The sequence below is a fragment of the Ochotona curzoniae genome, unplaced genomic scaffold (genome assembly GCF_017591425.1).
Source record: "Ochotona curzoniae isolate NIBS_2020 unplaced genomic scaffold, NIBS_Ocur_1.0 contig_1014, whole genome shotgun sequence".
Taxonomy (NCBI): Eukaryota; Metazoa; Chordata; class Mammalia; order Lagomorpha; family Ochotonidae; genus Ochotona; species Ochotona curzoniae.
This window is the reverse complement of record NW_024464920.1, coordinates 25,449,866-25,471,375: the sequence shown is the minus strand read 5'-3', so window position 1 is coordinate 25,471,375 and position 21,510 is coordinate 25,449,866. Positions and strand designations below refer to the sequence as shown.

Here is a 21,510-nt window from a genome sequence, read left to right as displayed (position 1 = left end):
TGGACATTTCCCCTCCTACTTCTAACCTGAAGAAGAGATCACTATTTTCGAGAACATATAATTTATCTTCAAAAACTGTTACACCTTGACTTTCCTACATTTTCAGCTTCAATTCATTCTCTTAATAGCATTTTAAGGCAATCAGTTATCTAGATACCTGTAGCAATATTAACTATCAGCACTGAATGAGCAATGTTCCTACCTCTCCATAATTACATATAAAATGTCTGAATTCCAGAAGCAAGATTTCAGCTTCATATAATCTAAAGGAAATGTTCACTAGATGAATACATCTTTTTGCTGAGACTAACATTTCCTCTTTATTTTCTGCGAAACCTATTTGATCTTAGAAATGATCTCAAGAAAGAATATTGTCCACCCAAAATTATCAGTCTGCTTCCTGTTGAGTTTTAAGAAGTACATCCAAAGGCATTATCACACTTAATAAGTCATTTGCAACAAATAATAAATAACTTCTAATGCCACATGTCCTTGAGTAGGAGAAATGAGTTTTCAGGATTTTTGGAAAACATGATTATATAAAAGAGAAGACTTGGCTATCTCATGTGGGGAGAGGCACAGGCCTATGTAGTCATGGTTCAGAAACAACCTTCAATACAAGATGCATGTTTGGGTAATAAGGCTTAAGCTCACCCTAGGGAAAAGAACTCCCTATTAAAATTAAGAAAAGGGTGAACTTTGGATATTTTCTGCAGGTTACTCATCTTGAAATATGGTCCGGATAAGTCCATAGTGTCTGAGGACTGCATTTCTCCCTAGAAAACTACTGAACACCTCAGACAAAATTGTACAATATCACAATCTTTTAGATCTTGAAATACAAATGAATCACAAAGATTATACAGCAACTGGATCAGTAGTCAGTGAAAGAACTGACACTAGTACATCTAAAATAATGAAATTGGTCTAGATTTATGCAAATTATTACCATACACATAATTCTAACAATTTTGTATTTTTCTTCACAATGTTTATGAAAAGTCTTGGTTTTGTTGAATTTACATTCTGGGAAGGAAAAAGTTTACTGGGACATTTAAAATAAGAGGAAAATCTATCATTGCTAACCGGTCCCTCAACAAATACTTATAAATTTCTACATGTTATAATGAGTTTGGATAAAATACTGACCCTTGAAAATAATAAAACAAAGGTGTTACTCAAAATATTTCATGGGAAATGCAGTTATTAAAAACACTATATATGGATTTATAAGACTAAATACTAAAATGATAACTAATAATAAATTAAAATAATAAAATAAGTACTAAGATTTTAAAAGTTTATTTTTAAAGATTCATTTATTTCATTTATTTTCAAGGCAGAGTAACAGAAGAGAAGAAACTGATTCACTCCCCAACTACAAGGGTGAAGCTGGGGAAGTACAGAGCCAGGAGCCAGGAGCTTATTTGGCATGTCCCCTGAGGATGTTAAAGCCCAAACATTTGAGACACACCCACTGTTTTCTAACGTACATTAGCAGGGAACTGGAATGGAATTGCAGCAACTGGAATTTAACTCTACACCCATATCGGATGCAAGTGTTGCAGGCAGTGGCTTAACCTGAAATGCCACATTACTGCCCCAAAACTGAAGTTTAAATCCACTTATTCTATAAACTACATGACATACCTTCATACACATGTTTATTAAAAGGTTGGATAATTTCTCCGCTCATGAGATACTTTTTCTTAAGCAGGCTAAGTTGGATCATAAAATCAAATACATTATTCCAAACAATACGTTATAATTAATGTTAGAAATTTGGAGAAACCACTTTGAAATCTGGTATGTTAGTGCATTTTTTGGTTTTGAATATGTGGTTAGTTACTAGCAAAGCAGACTGAAAACAGGATGTACTGCCACTGTGTCAACTTCAGGATTTCTGAACTTCTAAACCTACAACATGCCCAGAAAGTACAAGAATTGTAGTTTCAAAGTAGTGATCTCAATTTTTAAAGTTTGTTTCAGAATTTGCTATTCCATGACAACTCCCCTACAACGTCCCGCCTTCTATTTATTTCTTTCCTTTTTTCTTAAAAATAAATCATATAGAAATAGAAGAATAAATAAAACCCTCCCGTATGAATTGTCACTCCTATTTTAAATAAGAATCAGTAAGAGTTTATCAATGAACCCTTAAGCATTAGGGGTTCATCAATTAAGAAGATCAGACAAGTAGACTTCATTGAAGACAGACTATTTTAATTTTTCTTTGCCTATCAATCAGGTTTATTCTAATAAATCACTCAAGGTAGCATGTTTTATATATGAAATGGATTTTATAGATATGTATGTATATGCATATTTATGTATATCTATATATGTACAATCCAGCAGTATGCATATATAGACATTGGTGTGTGCATACATCTAACAGCTTGTATCTTTGATCATTTATTTACTTTTGATCTTTTGTTCTTTTATGTTAGACTTTTCCAAAAACAGTAAAAATGCTATTGATTTCTTTCTCGTCTGACACTTTTCCTATTCAATTCATTGTGTTGTTATTCTACTATAAACTTCTATTTATCATTTGTTTTTCTTTTCCCGGAATATGAAAAACTACTTATTTTTCAATATTGATTTTATACTTGTAATAAATTCTTAATAGCATATATATACTTACATAATCCTCTCCTCCCATTGCTATGCTATTTCTACATGTTAATTCACAATATGCTCATTTTTAAAGGAAATACAAGCTATTATATAAATGTATGAATGCCTGTAAATGTACTGACTGCCTGTTTATAAGGTCAACTCAGACCTTAAAATTCATTATAAGGTGTGAAAAGCTATATCCCCACAGCTTCATTGGTTGCTAAATGAAAAAGCATGGTTAGTAGCTACCAAGTTTCTCTAATTAACAAAAGCACCATTGGGACATTTTCATAAAACCATAAACTTGATCTTGTATGTTGTTCTTGAGTAGATTCTTAATTCTTAAACCTTAGAGCTGTTCTGACATTTTGTTTGATGATAGAATACCCAATCTCCTCTGTGAAAGAAACAAACACTAATAAATATGAGAAGATAGCCCTTAGGTTACCTTACAGGATATTATACACACATTCCCCAGCATCCTCCCTCAAATTTGGAAATGGCAAATCAAAGTCACGTGAAATTTAATTTATCCCACTTTCCCTGACAAATATTTCTATTTTACTTTTAGCCTTTTATGAATGCAACTTAGAACCCAAAGTATAGCAGACTTTTATAAAAATCAGTCTTTCTGTATAATGTCTAATGGTTAGATTTATCCCTGAGGAAGGATGTAAATTCATTGCAAATGATACTTTAATGGAGCCTAGCTTTTTGTCATGCAAAAAGATCCAAATGGATATGTCAGCCAGCAGCAATTCCAATGGGAAGCAATGCAATAAGAAGCAAGTGATCTTGTCAGAAATAAGTAAATAAACACTTCCAGCTTTGCCATTTTAACAATTTTATCCCATCAAAGAAACTCAGAACATGATTTACATGTTGTTCATAATCATTTTAAAGAATAAATCAGAGTGTTAGAGTTTGTTTGCACTTATTGTAATAGATCCGACAGGTAGGTTATTCATGATATGCTGGAGAAAACAGCAGCTACACTACAAAGCTGCAAAATGCACATAAATGAATGTACATTCATTTACTCCAGACAAATGAACCCCTTGTTATGGGTTCTGTTATTTTGTAGAAGGCTTCTTCTAAAACAGAGCTTATAATGTTTGAATGTTTAGTTTCCTCTACATCTTATGATACATTACAATAGCAACACCCATGGCTCTGAGTAAACTGACATGAGAAAGAAGATGCACACAAAAATGACCAGAACTTGTTCATTCACAGCCATCACAGATAAAGGTGGCAGGTGGAGTTCCATAGTTTGTTAAAAATTAACTACTTTGGGCCTGGCGCGGTGGCGCAGTGGCACAGTGGTTAAGGTCCTCACCTAGCACGCCCCGGGATCCCATATGGGCACCAATTCTAATCCCGGCAGCCCCGCTTCCCTTCCAGCTCCCTGCCTGTGGCCTGGGAAAGCAGTGGAGGACAGCCCAAAGCCTTGGGACCCTGCACCCGCGTGGGAGACCCGGAAGAGGCTCCTGGCTTCGGATTGGCATAGCATCGGCTGTTGTGCTCACTTGGGGAGTGAATCATCGGACGGAAGATCTTCCTCTCTGTCTCTCCTTTCCAATAAAAATAAAACAAATCTTTAAAAAAAATTTAACGACCTTTTAATGTCTTTAAATTAAGATAGGTAGTGGGCCTGGCTCACCACAGTGCAATGGCTCAAACAGCTGATTTCCCACCCCCAAGCGCCAGCATCCCATTTGGGCACCACTTTGTGTCCTGGCTTCTCAACATCCTATCCAGCTTCCTGCTTATGGAAAGCAGTGGAAAATGGCCCAAGTGTTTGGGACCCTGCATCTATATAGGAGTTCTAGGGGAAATTCTTTGTTTTTGGTTTCAGATCAGCTTAACTCCAGCCATTGTAGCCACTTAGGAAGTGAACTAGTAGTGGATAGAGGATCTTTCTCTCTCTCTCTCTTTTCACTTTGTAAATGTGTCTTTCTAATAAAAACAAATACAGAAAAAAAATTTATGCCTTATTGAGTTTTTTATTGTGTTTTTTATGTTTTTATTGAGTTTTAAAATACTTCAATGAAAGTTATTTTAAGTTATATGCAAAAACAGATCAATCCACTTAATTTAATACTAAATTACTAAGGGAGTGGTTTGCTGACATCAATTGCATGGACAAATTGTGTAAATGCCAAGTGTTTCTCGATTCTAATGCCAGTCTTTCAAAAGAGGAGAGGTTCAGCTATTCATGGATTCCTAAGAAACCTGACTGGAGTTAATACACTCTTCAGGGGAGAGAAATAATTTCCATGGGAAGTAACTATTGTAAATTTAATAAGAGTCCAAATAGTTGCCATAGGAGATAACAGTGATTTAATATTGCCATTAATCTTTTAAATAGGGGCAGGTGTTTAGCCTAGAGGTTAAGATACCCACATTTCATCTCATAGTGCCTGAACTTGATGTCTGACTGGCTTCTGCCTTCAGCTGCTTGCTAATGCAGACCTGTGAACACAGCAGTGAGAGCTCAAGTAATTTGTTTCCTGCTACTGACCTGGATGTTCTTGGCTCCAAGCTTCAGCCTGATCCAATTCTAGCTACTGCAGGCATTTGGAAAGTGAATCAAAAGCAGAGACCCTTATCCTCTTTCTGAGTATAAAATTTAAAGGAAAAAACTTTTCATTGACAATTTGATTACAGAAACTTTCTATTCCATTCATTGACAATGCTTATTTTTAATCTGCACTGATATATCACCAATATATAAAAGCACATAACATCTTTCATTTAACCAAAGGTTAATCACAATGTGAACATTGATACATTATAAAATAGATCAACAGAACATTCTTAATACCTCTGCAGCCTCTCTCCTGTACTTCTTCAACACAAAACCCTTACTGTCCCCAGCAGTAACCTATGATATGACAACTGAATGGTAATCAAGTTTGTATCTGAGACTTTTTTTAACACCATCATATGCATTACATGACTATAGTTATTGCTATAGCTTAGATTTTAGGTAATAGCTTAAAATTCATATGTGTTATTATATGTAGACATGACCATTTTATAAAGCTACATTACAGTTTACAAGCATATTTTCTTCTGGATCAACTCCAGTTTTTATAAATAACAGTAAGATAAATGAATCCACATGTAATTGACATGTGCGATGAAGTCAACATTATCTATAGAGCCATAGTCCTCTAAGTGTGGTGTTTAGGTTACTGGTACAGGCATTACCAGAGGAAATGTTTGAATTTTTCCCTAAAAGTAGTTTATCCAAACTCCAAATTTAGGGCCCATCATTCTATTTTACCAAAGTTTCTGGTTGACAATAACACACTTTAAGGTGGGTGAATCACATATTTTTAGAAGTGGGATGATTGAATTATAATGTGTGATCCAACTGAAATTAGGGGGCAGCAGGTGAGGGTTCAAGTACCTGGGTCTTGCTACCCATTCATATGCTCACATTTCTTTTTTTTTTTTTTATTGTTGCTTACATTGTATTATGTAGTACAGTTTTATAGGCGCTGGGGATGCCCCCCACCCCTCCCATACCCCTCCCCCCATGGTGGATTCCTCCACCTTGTTGCATAACCATAGTTCAAGTTCAGTTGAGATTCATTGCTTGCAAACACATGCCTAGCATAAAGTTCAGCGTCTTATTGTCCAGATAAGTCCAGTGGCCTCTTGGGGAGACCTTCTATGGTCTGAAGATAGGTCTAACAGAGTAAAGATCCGGTCAGTTAAAAGCCCCAACAAGGCCTCAGTATCAATATACAACATTATGGAATTAATTGACATAGTATTGGGTAAACAATATGTTAAAAATAATTATGCTCACATTTGTGAGTCACTTCAAATCCAATGTCATTCAAGATTACATACCTAATCAGAAATCATCACAAGGGGTAGGTGCCTGAAGCAGCAGTCATACCTCTCTTGAATACCCACAACCTGTAATTCAAGAGACTGTTTTATGTCCCAGGTACTCTACTTCTGATCCAGTTTCTGCTATTGTGCACCCAGGGAAAAGAGGCATCAGGTAAACGCTCAAATATTCTGGTCCTTGCTGAAGTGGAATGAACCAGTACCTGGAAGACTCATATTCTCTCCTTACTGAATTTAAAATAAAGGCAGAAACATTAAGAAAAAGAAATGATTATGTGTTTTCATTTCCTCTATGAATTTTCCTATCTGCACTTCCATTGCTTAGAGCATAATTTTTCACTGATTATCACTCAGGGGTGGAAGACAAGATGGATTCACTTTTGTCTAACTTTTACTTTAAGCAATAGTTCTTTCTGGTCCCAAGATACAGTCAATCTCTTATAAAATTTTTCCACTTGAAATATTCCTGGCCCTTTATTTTTTCTCCCAGTTTTCTAGTAAGTCATTAGATTAAGAATGTCAACATTGTTTCTTGTCTTTCTGATTCCTTGCTTCAATTCAAATGTTAGGTTACCAATTAAATGCTAATTCATCAATTTTTAAAGATTTTTTAAAAAAAATAAATAAAATGCTATGATATACACATGCACACAGATGGACAAGTATATACATATTTTGATTGATTTATGCATACATATTTGTGTGTTGTGTAATTGGTTTAGTCCAAAGAGCCTAAGTGCTTAACTTCTGCTTTTGAATTTCATTTTTATTTTGCATTTGCCTTTTTAATTACAGAGCAGCAAGCAACAAAATGATGCTTGACAATATAAGTTAGAAAGAGGAAGGGATAAAAGAAAACAGAATAGAAATGGAGGAAAAAAGAAAATAAAGGAAGAAAGGAAAGAAGAAAGAGAACAAGGAATGAGATAAGAGGAGGGAGGGAAGGAACAAGGAAGGAGAGGGAGTCCAAAAGAGAGGAACAATGAAGGTAAAAAGAAAGAAAGGAAGGAAAGAATAAAGAAGGAAATAAAGGAAGGGATGGGGAGGGAAGAAGAAAGCAAAGCTAGAAGGGAAGGAATGAAGGGGAGAGAAAGAGAAAGGAAAAAAGGGAAAGAAGGAAAGAAGGAGAAAAAAGGAAAGGAAGATAAAGAAGGGATGAAAGAAGGAAGGAAAAAAGAAAGAAGGACAAGAGAAAAGGAAGCGAGACAAAGGGAGAGAGAGAAAGAAGGAAGGAAGCATTAGTTCAAAGCATTTCTTTTTTATTAGCAAAGCACTTAACGCAAAGGAGTCCAGTGTCATCACAACATATAAGCAAGATGAGAAATACTCAATTCAAATCTGTAAAAAAGGAGTCAAGCTCATGACTTTTCATGAAGATTTAAGAGATCTGAAATAACACAAGGCTAGTTTTTACCTATTTGGCAGCATATTTGTGCCTGGAGTGTTCAAGATTGGCTTGTGTTCAAGACATCAGGGACCACATACAGCTTGTTAAGTAAAGGAAGGTCAAGGTACTGTGTTTCTTGGATAGGATGAAGCTAGAAAGCAGAGGTAACCAGGCGGGAACATGCTGCCTCATTCTGATAACAAGGCATTGTTTCTTTCTCTTTTTCTTCCAATTAATAATGTATAAGCTCTGGTCCACCTATGTTTATTTCAGTTTCAAATATCTGTCACTCTTTATCTTGTGCAGCACATTACCTTCTCAAACAAGAAATCAAATGAGAAGTGTTTAATTTCCTCAAGAGCAGAACTACAGGTTTAGCTACATTTCACGTTTTGACTTTGTTCCCCCTCTTATTAAAGAGGAACTATGAAGTTTCGGTGAAAGCCAAACCCTTTCTCTGTGCTTTGGTAACAGCATATTCCAATCACTTCAGAAAGCCCATACTGTTAGGTGTTTTTCTTTCCTTTTTTAATTTAACCTTTCTACTTAATATATTCACCATTTGAAGTAGGAGACATGGTGCTTCTTCTTTTCTTTTCTAGATCAAACATTGATTTTTTTTGTCCTACCTAAGCTGCTTTCATTGCAGAATTCTAAATGATGTGCATACTACACATCTTCAACATTCCCTTTTCTATTTTGCTCCTTTTGTGTAATATCATCGCTTTAAATGAATTTACTGATAACAAACATTAAATTTCTTAATACTCCTTGCCTTTCTCATCTGTTCCAGACATGTTTTCTCTGTTGCCCCTGAATCTTAATTTAAAATAAACATTCCAGTTATTATGATTTTATCTTTCCTTTCTATTGTATTCTATTTCGAATGCTCTTCTTCCTTATATCTGCATAGCTCACTGTTTAACTTCATCCACGTGTCTCTTCAAATGCCATTATGACTACCCTAGGTTATAAACACCTCATAGATCCATCCCCATTAGACTATTTTACTATATCTCATGACCTTGATTTAATTTCTGTAATGGACTTTTCTACACTTGAAATTGTACTTTGTGTAGTATTTACTTATTTTGGAGACCTAAAGGATAAAAATTTTCATGGTGATAGTAGTGGTATTTATTTCTTGAAATGTTTAATAAGATACATGAATTTCTATATGAACAAATGCTTTAAAATAGTTCTCAGAGGGGCTGGCACCGTGGATCAAAAGCTAATTCTTCACCTTGTGGCAGTGGCATCCAAAGTGGATACTGGTTCTGGTCCTAGCTGCATCACTTCCAAACAGCCCTATGTCTAAGGCTTGGGAGGACAACGGAGGATGGCACAGGCACGCCCTTGTGCCTCAGTGTCCACATGGGAGACCCAGAGGATGCAGAGCTTCTTGGCTTTAGATCAGCTCAGTTCCAGGTATTTCATCCACTTGAGGAATGAACCAAAGACTGGAAGATACTTTTTCTGTTTCTACTACTCTCTGTGAATTCTGCCTTTCAAATAAAAATAAAGAAATAAATCTTTAAAACAAATGGTTTCTACAAAATACACATTCATTGAAGTTTTATTAATAGTATAGTTTAAAACTGCCTTATAACTGGAATACAATATTTATAACAGAGGCTTCAGCTGTTTTGTTTTCTTATCTCCAGTTTCTACAGCAATGCTTAATAATGCTCAACAGATGTTTATTGAACTAGTTGATATCTCTAAAATCTACAACTCCAGCCCAAATTTACCTTACAATTCACTGAAGTATACCTTTTGTTATATTTCCTTTTGTTGTCTAATAAGAGTTTGAAAGAGATGACTAAAACACAAATGACCCTATAAATTTTCTTTAACTTGTCCACACCATCTTGGAAAAATTAGTTATCTTTGAGTTTTTTTTCCTTAATGTCCAATTCACTTAGGCAGCCAGTTCTATTAACACAACCACCTCAAAGTATTTCAACCCCAAGCACCAGTCACCACCTTCTCTGTGACTTCATATGTTAGCCAGACCAGAACACGAACAGGTTTTCATTTCTTCTTTTCTTGCTATTTTTCAAATTGTTTAATTATAGTAAGTTATTTTAACTTTCAAATTTAGAAATTTATTCTGTTTAATTCACAAGCTTCATATACCTTTAACTAAAACTAAACAAAACCAAGCAATCAACCAACCAACAACAGCAGCAAAACACTGAATCCAAGACACTATTTCAAAAGTGGGACCCTTCCAACCTACCAAATACAACAGCTCTGAAGGCTGTGCGTACCAACTGGAAGTACAGGACAAAAACATGGAGCGATGACATTTCAAAAAAACAAATATTTTATAACTGAAGGATTGCTTCCCGAAACTAGTTAACTGTCTTTACAAGAGAAAAAGCAAAAACAAACATCCCAGAGCAGAAATTTCAGTGTTTTGAATGAACACATTCCACATAAATAGAGACCCTCAGTGTTTTATCTCCTGTCTCTTCCTAGACCTCTAATCCTGGTTCACTTTAGCAGTCTCCACCGACAACAGGGAAGATTGTGGCATGAAAATACTCATTTATGTGTTGTTTAACAGTGATCTTTTTCCTAGACAAGCTCACAACCCAGGAGCTTGGAAACATAACTTTAATGGGTGCTAAAAGACAGCCCACCTGAGACAGTCCTAGCCCACCATGCCTGGCCAGGCTGCGGGAGGGCCTGAACTAGAGTATTGCTGCCGGTGTCCTCTTCCTGTCTGAAGGCGGTGATCTAAGCCTTCCGGGAAACCCTGCCCTTATCAGAATTGCTCTTGAGCTCGCTCACAGCCTTTGAGACAGGCAAGCAGCCCATGTTTTCTTGTTTGTCGGCTTTGGATGCCTCAGGATCTCTCATCTTGAGGATCAGAGCCTGTGGTTGTATGCACTGCTGTTGGAGCTCCTGTTGTCTGCGGTACTTTTCTCTGGGGCCTGTGTCTGCCCACCTGTGCCTAAGGCTACTCCCATTACCCTTGGCGGTTCAGAAACTCACCTATCAGCAGAATTCACTTGGAAAATGGCTTGACATGTAGATTGTTGTTTCTGAGAAGAGAAGAAAGTGTGGCCTGGAGAGCAGGTCCTAAGATTTTCAGGAAGTGTCCAGATAATACCAAGGTCCAGGAGTCACATAGAGATTTTTCAGTTGATGCTATTGGAACATTAACTTGAGCATGATAGTTTCATTAGGAGGCATCACCTACACTGGAAGCTCAGCTTTGTCACTGACCACCTGATCCACACAGATGAACGACAAGATAACCCTTGTTATATTTCTATGCAGCCAGAGCGTAGTTGTCAGCAAGCCTCCAAATGACAACACCTTCACCAACATCTTCAGTAGCTTCACCTACTCTTGCTGCTCCCAGATTCTGAGCAGCACTGAATGTAGTGGGATCTCCCAGCCATCTTCTAAAGGTCTGGATCATTAAGATGTCTTGTGGAAAAAAAAAAAAAAAAAAAAAAAAGAAAAAGAAAGAAAGATGTGGTCATTCTTAAAAAAAAAAGGAGGGCCATTCTTAAAAAAAAAAAAAAAAAAAAAGGAACACGTGTAAGCTCTGTCCAAAACTGTCCCTCTATTCTTGGCTCTGTACAGTGTACTTTCAAATGTGGGCAACATATGTCTCACAGAAGCTCCAGGTGAGGATTCCAAAAATTTAAAGTATCACCATTGTCTGTATCAATGTATCACCCAGCTGCTAAACACTGTCATCTTGGGCATGTTCTCTGTCATGTGCTCTGCCTCCCCAGCCCCCAAAACAGCGGCCGGGCTGGTGGGTGTGTCAGTGACAGAGGGGAGCTGCCCTGAAAACACTCAGTCCGAACGGGCTTCTTTCCTCCCACCAGAATGAGCGGGCAGGTGTCTGCACAGGCCCGTGCCTGCCTCCTGCAAGCCTGCCTACCGCCTGGAGCCTATGGCTGACTCCTCCTCTTCAAAACTTCACAACAAAGACCACCAAGTCCAGAGCCCACATCCGCGTCCCACACTTGCTTTCCAAGGAGAGCCAGCTGACGCTGGGGCAGGAGCATTCTCTGCAGAACTCAGTGTGCTTGTCGCACCTGCACGGAAGCATGGGCTGACACTTCCACGGCTCGCTGTGGTGTCGCTGCTTTCCCCCACTCAAATTGGGAGGAGCCAGTTTTTTTTTTTTTTTTTTTTCCTGTAGTAAATCTGCAGAGTCCAGGCGGTTTTGGCTTTAAGGGTCTTAATAGGCTAGTAATTGGTGATGGAGACTGCTGTCTTTGAGGTGAGGTAGCGGGGTGCAGCCAGAGGCCTGGAGGCAGAATTGGGCTTCCTGGGTGGAGCGTGCTGCAGGAGAGTCGTTTGCTTGCATGACCAAGTAGACAACCACTTCTTGGCTACCTTGGAGCTTTCACGGTCTGGTAGGAGAACAGGAAACGCCCTGCGTGGGTGTGTGACACGGAATCCCCTCTACTTTCCTTATTTTGGAGGGGGCGGGAGGAGACCCAGTCTTTCTCCTCAGAGGCTGAGAGACCGGAAGTCTCCTCCTCTCGTGGACCGGAAATCTCCCTGTGGGGAGAGGAGTACCTGCCAGAGGAAAGCGCGGGCAGCCGGGCAGCAGAGGGATCCAGCGTCCTCCTAGTGGTGGTGGTGGTCGTGAGCCCAGGGGCAGGATGAGCTGACTGCTGCCTGCTGCCTCCTCCCGGACGCCACGCCGACTCCCCTCGCACCTTGCGGGTCTGGCGCCGGAGGAGGTCTCTGCCGCTGTGGTGGTGAGGAGATGCCTTCCTGGAGGGGTAATGTCTCTACCTCACGCACGCCTCACATTTCTGCCTCCCGTGGCGAGGAGGATGAGCCCGAACCCGACGAAAACTGCTGGTTCTGTCCTTTGCTGTCGGACGTTTCTGCTGCGGATGGGATGCCATTTTCCACCTTTGGCTTCTATGAATTCAGCCAATTCTACTTTTCTAGGTTTCGGTGCTGGTGATCGTGACTGTCTTTCCTGAGTTACCTATATGCTTGGGCACTTTTACAAATTCTCCTCAGAGACACAGAAACACGGATTTGTCCTGCCGTCCGAGTGCTGGGATGCTTTAGAGAATGGCGAGTTTTTGGTGATGAGGTTGCTGGAGTTTACCGTCTGCCTTCGCCTTGGCCAACAAGCCAAAGCAGATGACCTGTGAACTTGAGGAGGGGGACCAGAGGTGCTCTTGGGAGGCTGCCTTGGTGGCGACCACGACCAAGCTGAGGAGGAGGATGAGGTACCACCAGACAAGGACGCTGACCAACGCCATCTTGGTCTTACTGGAGATCCACTCGTGGGTACCTGGGTGGAGTTCTCGGAGAAGATGAACACCTTCTTGGGCTTGGCCGCCTTCCAGGTAAGCATGATTTTTTAATCAGGACTTATGGTGCGGCGTGTCCAGTTTGAGCAAGAGAGGTAGACCGTGTGTATGGTTTTTGGTTTGGAAGGTGAACAAGAATTTGCTCTGGTGTGCTTTTCCTGTTGGAATGTTTTCCTGGAGAAGGTTCTGGTATAGGTTCAGGCTCTGGAACTTTCAGGATGGTACTAGTAGAAGTGACCTCTGGTATTGATGGTTCTTTTATCTTGCCCGAAGGTTCTGGGAATTCTGGAGTGTTTTCCTTTTTTTCTGCAGCAGGGAAAGCCTCTGCTCTTGGCTCTATGTACTTTCTCTCCTGATGGGAAGACCATCGTCTGGGGGAAATAGATCTGGCTGTGCGTCTTTTCGGGCTTCGAGACCTCTGTCTTTTTTCCCTTTGCTGTTTCTTTTTCTTATTTATTCCTCTTATCTTTGTCTTCATCTTATTTTTTTCACCGATGCCAATTTTTCGATTTCAGCCTGTTTTATTTTCCTCTTTCTTAGTTCTAGGAAAACAGAGACCATTGCAACTGTTTTTCCTAGGGTGTGTGTGTATATGTAACAACAACAACAAAATTAACTCACATTCTCTAGCATTTTTTCCATTGAAGAACCTAGTGAGACTGAGTTGTATCACTTTGCAATGATTTTTCACTTTCAGGGGACTGCAAATACATTTAATTACTAATATCACCTTCAAGTGCATATTTCTTTTTTTTTTTTTTTTAATTTTTGATGGTATTATCCACAGCTTTATAACCTTTGATTTACTTTTCTTAAACCCACCTTTCCCCACCCGCCCCCAGACATTCTGCAAACTACAAATGCTTCGGTAGTTTCCTCCATTTGTTGTCAAAAACAGATTTTTCTTTTCAGCAAAAGAATTCCGAGTCCAAGTTGCTGCCTCTCTCAGAGATGGCTCCCTTTCCCCAGAGCCTGTCACTTTTTAGAACTGTCACTGACCATTGCAATTAGGAAAAAAAAAAATTAAAACCAAAACCGAGTTTCATAAAGGGCCCAACTCTCCCTAAGCATCTGCGTGTTTCCATGTTTTTCTTCCTTTACTCCTTTTGTTGTCCTTTGACTACAATCAGGATATCACCTTGTCAAATTCGCCCCCCCCCCCTTGAAGCTGTCTTTATCTAGATTTGTTCTAGGCAGCACCATAGCCATTAGGCCTGTGTAGCTATTTAAATTCAAATGAAGGTTCAGAATTTAAAATTCAGTTCCTCAGCTTCATTAGCAGCCTTTCACACACTTAATAGCACCTGAAATATATCCGTCATCTGAGAAGTTCTGAGAAGTTCTGCTGGGCAGGAATGCTGTGCATCTTTCTATTGCCACCTTGTTAGACTTGTGCAAACCTCACAGTTCTGAAAAACAAAAACACCTGCCTAATTCTTGTAGAAAACATGACCTTTTACTCTGCTTGGTATTGCATCACAATATTTTAAAAAACATGTCTCTGAGATTTCTTTGTATATTTGTTTATCAAGTTAACAACCTGTTGATAATTTTAATCACCTAAATACTACCTGTGGAAGTATAAATAGAAATTCACCAAATAGAGTGCTTGATTCATCAACTGAATCTGTAACATTACAATGCATTTAAAATTACATTGTTGAAAAAAAGCTTATTCTTCAGTTTTCTTCAGTTTCTCCCATGTTTCTCCTCCCTGTCCAGGTCTAATTGAATGAAAATAAAAGTGAAACAAACCCTTTATATTCATAGTTCTATTGACTAGGTAATCTGTCTCCCTATTTCTTTAAATTTATCCATTAATTAACCCCAGGCATGTATGAAATTTTACTTTTACATTGACACATTAATGAATTTACAAATTTATATATGTCACTGACCAAGACATTTTATATGAACAACAGAATTATACTCCACCATCTATCATTTCCCTTCAATGTGGCAGACCCTTTTTTTGCCCCCTCCACACACTGAAAAAAAAACAACAACAAAAAACTGAAAGACCTCCTAAGTTAGATTTTATTCTTTTGTGATTTAGAAATATTAGTCTTTTTACTTAATTGAATAATGCCATGTGATTCATTGCATTAATCTAAGATAATAAGTATGAGTTACTCCAAGAATAACAGTAAAAAGCAATTCATTATTCCTAAAATAAAATGAAGACAGATGCAAATGAAAAAGGAATTATTTCGAGGATGAAGCACATCTTCCCGCCTCTTAAATTTCTCACATGTTGCTGATTCAGCCTTCAACATTTCTTTGCTTTTGTTCAACTACAGTAATGTATTCTAAAAGATAACAATATGCATCCGTCAAAAATCACTCCCGCCCTCCGAAGCGCAGAGTCAAGCCTGCTCTTGGCAGGTCTCTACACCAGATTTATCAGCCAGTTGTCATTCATTTAACTAATCTATGCATCTTAAATTTGAACACCTCTGCATTTCTATAAATGACTAAAGACTGAGAAGGTCAGAAAAGCAGATTAGTATATTTTGTCTATATTTGTATATTTATATACTCATAAAGTGCATAGCATTATTTCATAGTTGTTTTATCCAGCTTGGGTTATCCATATATTGTGTTGCGGGGAGAAGGTTCCATCTTTTACTCCAGAAATGTCTGGGGCTATACCAGATGAACCCTAGGAGCCCGGAATTCCATGCAGGTTCCCACATGAGTAACAGAGGCTCAAGAATTTGCCCATCCCCTGAGGCTTTCTTAGGCACCTCCACTGAGAACTGAATTGGAAGTGGAATCACTCATATAGGATGCCTGCTAAGAGTGTAAGATCTACACTATTAAAAAATCTAATGTTGGTAACTCTAGTCACCATTCTGTACTGACAGTGTATCCCCTTTCACCAGCATCTTCTGTCTCCTGTGCCAAAAGCTTCTGGCAATGGCAAGGATTCTATTGTTTCATTTTAGGAGATTCTTGATTGTAAGGCCAAATTTCAGTGTTACAATAAGAATTATGTCCTTTACTCTGTTTGCAAATGATAATTTTACACAAATGACAAAGAATATCGCTTAACAGTATGACAACTACAGTACCCAGGGAAGAGTAATGGCAAACAACTCATAGTTCACAAGGACATTATTACAGTGTTGTAAGATTTAAGCTTCTGAAAAACTAATAATCTAAAACTGCCAGTTTTTATATTGGTTAGCTGTGTAAAAATCATATGTTATTTAGAGATGATATGCAATGAGTATCTAAAGTATAATTAAAATGGGAGGAAAAAAAAAGATAGGTTAGATTTACGTCTGATATACACTATTTAAATCTAAAATGTTCCAATATTATTGGTTGCTTTCAGAGTTAAAAAATTATCACAATAATGTGCTAAAATTTCATTAGTAACGCCTCTGCTTTCTAGCAAGAGAATACAGTGTTCTCTTTTGTGTTTAGAATTGCATTTTTTTGGATGTATATTAAAGTAAACAGTAGATACAGTATGTTATTCTGAGCAAAAAATTATTTGTTAAACAAATTGTTTGTTAATGAGTGTCTGCAAATGAATCAGGCATTATCAATGTAGTATACTAGTTGTGAGGAAAAAAAGAGGTCCTTTAAAAATCTCATATTCTGTTCACCAGTGTTAAATTATTTAATACATTTAGCAAGTAAAATTTTCCTTAGCATTAATTTATTTTACAGATTGTATATTTATTTTGTTTTGAACCTTCAGCTTTATTAATTAGTTTTATTGATCTTACTACTTCAATTTGGACGGTAGTATTTAAGTGAATTTCTGCCACATAAATGGTGAAATTTTTTTCATGATTTTCCAATCTTATGACTTAGCATTGTACTTTATATTATTTAAAATATTTGTCCATGCAGAAATTATTTTCTGGATCCTGAAATATGAATAGAAATCACAGTTTTATATCTGTGATCATAATAATGCTATCACAGATCTTTGATTTCTAACATAGTTGCCCAAGATATTTTATCTTAGGTTACCACAGCGCTTCAAAATGACAGCATATAAAATGCAGAAACCTCCCAACTTTGGATAACGTTGTGTTCTTTCTTCTTGCAAATCATGGTGCACATCATTGCTGGGAATCAAATAGGAAGAAACTAGCATTTTACAAGTCTTGGAAATAAAACCCTGAGAGCTAGGTTAAATGTATGTATGTATAATCCATTTTGGGAGTAGTGTGAAATACTAAATATTTTAAATATCTGTGGAAAATGTGTATTATGAAAAATGTGTATGAATTTTAGAATTTTTAAGCAAGATAAATATATCATTTAAATTCATATTCCATTAATTTTTAGTAATTTCATCCATGAAAATTATGGTCACTTTGGCAAAGTACATCTTGATTTAATATTTATCTGTATGTATTATGTTAATTTTAAACATGCATTTCCAATTGTTGATGTCATGCCGATCCAAAGCCAGGATCCAGGAACTTCTTCCAGGTCTCCCACACGGGTGCAGGGTCCCAAAGCTTTGGGCCATTCTCGACTGCTTTCCCAAGCCACAAGCAGGGAGCTGGAAGGAAAGAGGAGCTGCCAGGATTAGAACTGGTGCCCATATGGGATCCCGGGGCATTCAAGGCGAGGAGTTTAGCATCTAGGCCACGCTGCGGGCCCATGTTTCTCATTTCTATGAAAGTCTTTAAGTTACTCTGTCATTCCGAGTTCCTATCAAGTCTGTTCATGGACATTTAGCTATTCTCTAATCAGATGCTGAGGCTTCTCGCCTCAAAACTGTCCCTTAGTCCCAAAGCCGTTTGTAGTGTTTGTTGTGACACTGGCCTGTATCTGTATTCAAATGACATGTGTTATCTATTGCTATATCATTAAGCAACCCATAACATTGTGGTTTTACCTCACAAAATATACTGCCTTACAGTTTTTAAAAGTCAAGTCTAGATGCAGCATAGCTGGATCACTAATACAGGGTGCTGCCTCTCTGGGTCTGCATTGGTATGAAGCTGGAGAGCAGAATTGAAGCAGAGAACTGAACTCAGCGTTTCCAATGCGTTTTGCTAGGTTAAATGCCCATTCACATGCAGAACTTTTCAGTAGACAGCTCAGCCTGAAGCAGATAAAGCAAGAATGTAGTTAATACCGCCAGAGGGAAATCATAGTTCTCCATAAATTAATATGATAAGTATTATCCCATGTCTTGAAAAGAGCAGACACTGTGAGAGACTGGACTGGGCTGGACTTCCCCAAAACAATAAACCCTGGAAAAGAGAGAGGGCACTTTGAGAATATACACAGATTTTAAGTTATTTGATTACTGAAGTACATTTTTACTCTAAGGATTTGACTTTTCTTTTTCTATTCAGTTCCTATTTAGGTGTCAATCAAATAAGCCCGGCATTTTCTCCATTTGGAAAAATTGTTTTAACTTCTCCAACTCTTTACTAATTCTACTTAGGTACTATATAGGTGAAATAGTTGAATAAATAGTTGAATAAATAAATAAAATTAGTTAAATTATTTGAAATATTGTATTGGTATTAAGTGCACATATGTAAAATGGAGATAGAAACAACAGTTATTTCTCCTGAAGTAAAAAGGGAGTTATGGACTATGGAGAAAATATTTTTTATTTCTCTGCATTATTATGGAACTCTATGAAAATCTGTACTCAAAGGCTTCATAGGAAGTGAGAGAGCAGGTTTGGTTGTTGCATTCCAAGGGAGGAGGGTCTGGAGGGGTCCCTAGACCACAAAGATGCATTTTGTTTTTAATTTTGGAGAAGTGGTTTTATTTTTCCCCGGGAGAGCTTGGTTTCCTGAGTGTGATGTGGTGGGATTGTGCTCATTACATTTTCAAAGATACAGTGTCGGAAGTTGAGGACAAGAGCTTTCTCTCTTCTATAGAAACCACATTTCATTTTGTTGCTGTTTTGCTAGTTCCTTGGTTATAACAGTCTGTCTCTAACAGTCTGTCTCGCCTGTAGGGTGACATATTGTCCTCACTGTTACTTCAGGAATGATGATTTAGGGAAAAACAGTCCAGTGCAATTGTTTATTATAGGCAAGCAATGATCTCTTATATTTCAGAAACCTCATACTTCAATTTTGGATAATATAGATATATAAATGTGTATGTGTGAATATACTCAGATCTACACCTGTGTATTCAATTACATTTGTATTTTATTTCTTGATAAAATACTCTTTCAATCAAATACATCCAGATATTTACATAGTCAAAACATGATAGGATATGAAGCGATTGCTATGTTAACATAATACTTTTAAAAGAAGAAAAAATATATCTTTCAATCAAACTTTTATTAAAGTCTAGAAGAATATGATGAAAGACACGTATGACCTTCACTGTTTTTCAGAGAAGAAAATCATTTTTCTCTACTTACAATCTTTGGGGAAATAATTTGTACAGTTTTTAATATTCTGATTTGAGAACAACGTTTTTGAAAGACTAATTTTAATAAATGATTTTTAGGAAATCTCTTTTTAGAACATAGATTTTTGGACTTAATTTAAAAATTTAATTAGATTTGGTTATAACTGTCTCATAAAAGTGACAGAAATGTGAAGTAAGTATGCAGTCATGTAATTTATATGTTACATGATGCTTGCTCATGGAATTCAAAAATCATATTACATAACTGTAAGGGACCATATACTTCCATTTATAGCCAACGACAGTGCTGATTTCCAAATGGGAGCTTCTCCAGATTGCAAGAATTGCCCTTGAATAGTTTAATTACCAATCCTGTAACCACAGTCTCTAATAATTACTTGAACTGCTCCCAAATCGTATCACCAGTCATTATTTTTAATTTTAATATCGTTGAAGATTTACCTGTGGGGATCTATTAAGAGAAAGGAAAAATTCAATCACATAGCTCAATGACTCCTAAGTCAGTGGTCAGCACACCCAGTTACAAATGCGTCCAACCAGAAACAGCAGAATAGGGAAGTTTATTTGGATCATTGAAAGAAGTCCAGAAACATCCAATGCAGCAGTTACATTGTGGACTCAGCAGTGCAAGTAAGAATGCATTTTTAAAACACCTTTTTTCTACCAGTTCCCATGTGCTCGTTTGAACTCTGATGTTTACTTTTGTTCTATAGGTGGCTCTTCCTATTCAAAATCTTGTGTTTTTTTGTTTTATTTGGTTTTGTTTTGTTTTTTAGTCTTACAGGTACAAAGGTGATTAAAATAAAAGGTAAATCTAGATAACCTAATTTAAATTCATGAGCTGCAAATCAGTACTGTATGTTTGCTGTTACTCATAAGGGGGTTTGGAAAAAACAGTAATTTCAGCTAAGAGTATTTCTATATTGTGAAAATTGTCATTCTGCTATGAAGCAAGAGTGGAAAACTGACAGTCTAAAATGTGACATGAAATTTGTATCTTCTCTGGGTCATGGTAAATTTGGATTCTAGAAAAATACATCTAATTAAAGAAGAAATTGATTAACACGCAGTAGATGACTGTGTTTTAAAAAATGATAGCAGTACTTTATTTGCTGAATAATTAAAAGCAGATATAAGGGAATTCTAATTTAAGTAATTTTTTCATGGTCGCTCAGCTATTACAAGTGGCTATCGAGTCCTTTAGTTTTAATATTCTCCTTTTTTATAATGCCCAATATAATAATCTGTAACTTTGTAACTCACAGTGATATGGAAATGAACATATAAAGATCTACATGGAAAATCAAAATGGTAAATATGAGTAAAGTTTAACAAGTATTATTAGTATTTTTACAATATTTTTATAGTTTGTTTAAAAATTCTTATATGGAAATAGATTTTGTATCTGACACAATTTTAAAATTTGCTTCTTGATTACATTTTTTTTAAATATGTGAAAGAGCTACAGAGAGTGCAAAGACACAGCAAGAGGTTATTCATCTGCTGCTTCATTGTTCAGATTTCCAAAATGGCCAGGTCTGGGCCAGGCTTGTGCTAAGAGCCGGGAGCTCCTTCTGGATTTCCCATAGGATGGCATGGCCTAAGTGCTTAGGTCATTTCCCTCTTCTTTCTCAGGCCATTCCTGGGGAGCTGGACAGGAACTGGAGCAGCAAGGACATGAACCCATGCTCAGATGAGTTTCTGGTATCTCAGGTGGTGGTTTCACTGCTATGTTGCAATACTAGCTCCTAATTGCATTCTTAAAAATAAAAAGGTTATTTTACTTAAGCTCAGAAAGTTCTTGATTTCTTTTCCATTTCATTTTGAAGATTTATTTATTTTTACTTGGAATCAACAAGCATCTTGATTTCCTTTTCATTTTTTCAGTGACACATTATTCATTCAATAGCATGTTATTTAACTTCATGG

At 37.2% G+C, this 21,510-nt stretch overlaps 1 pseudogene; it reads right to left on the bottom strand.

Moving 5' to 3' along the window:
* Positions 1-12,670: 12,670 nt before the first annotated feature.
* LOC121155009 lies at positions 12,671-13,936 on the bottom strand (annotated as a pseudogene).
* Positions 13,937-21,510: the final 7,574 nt, after the last annotated feature.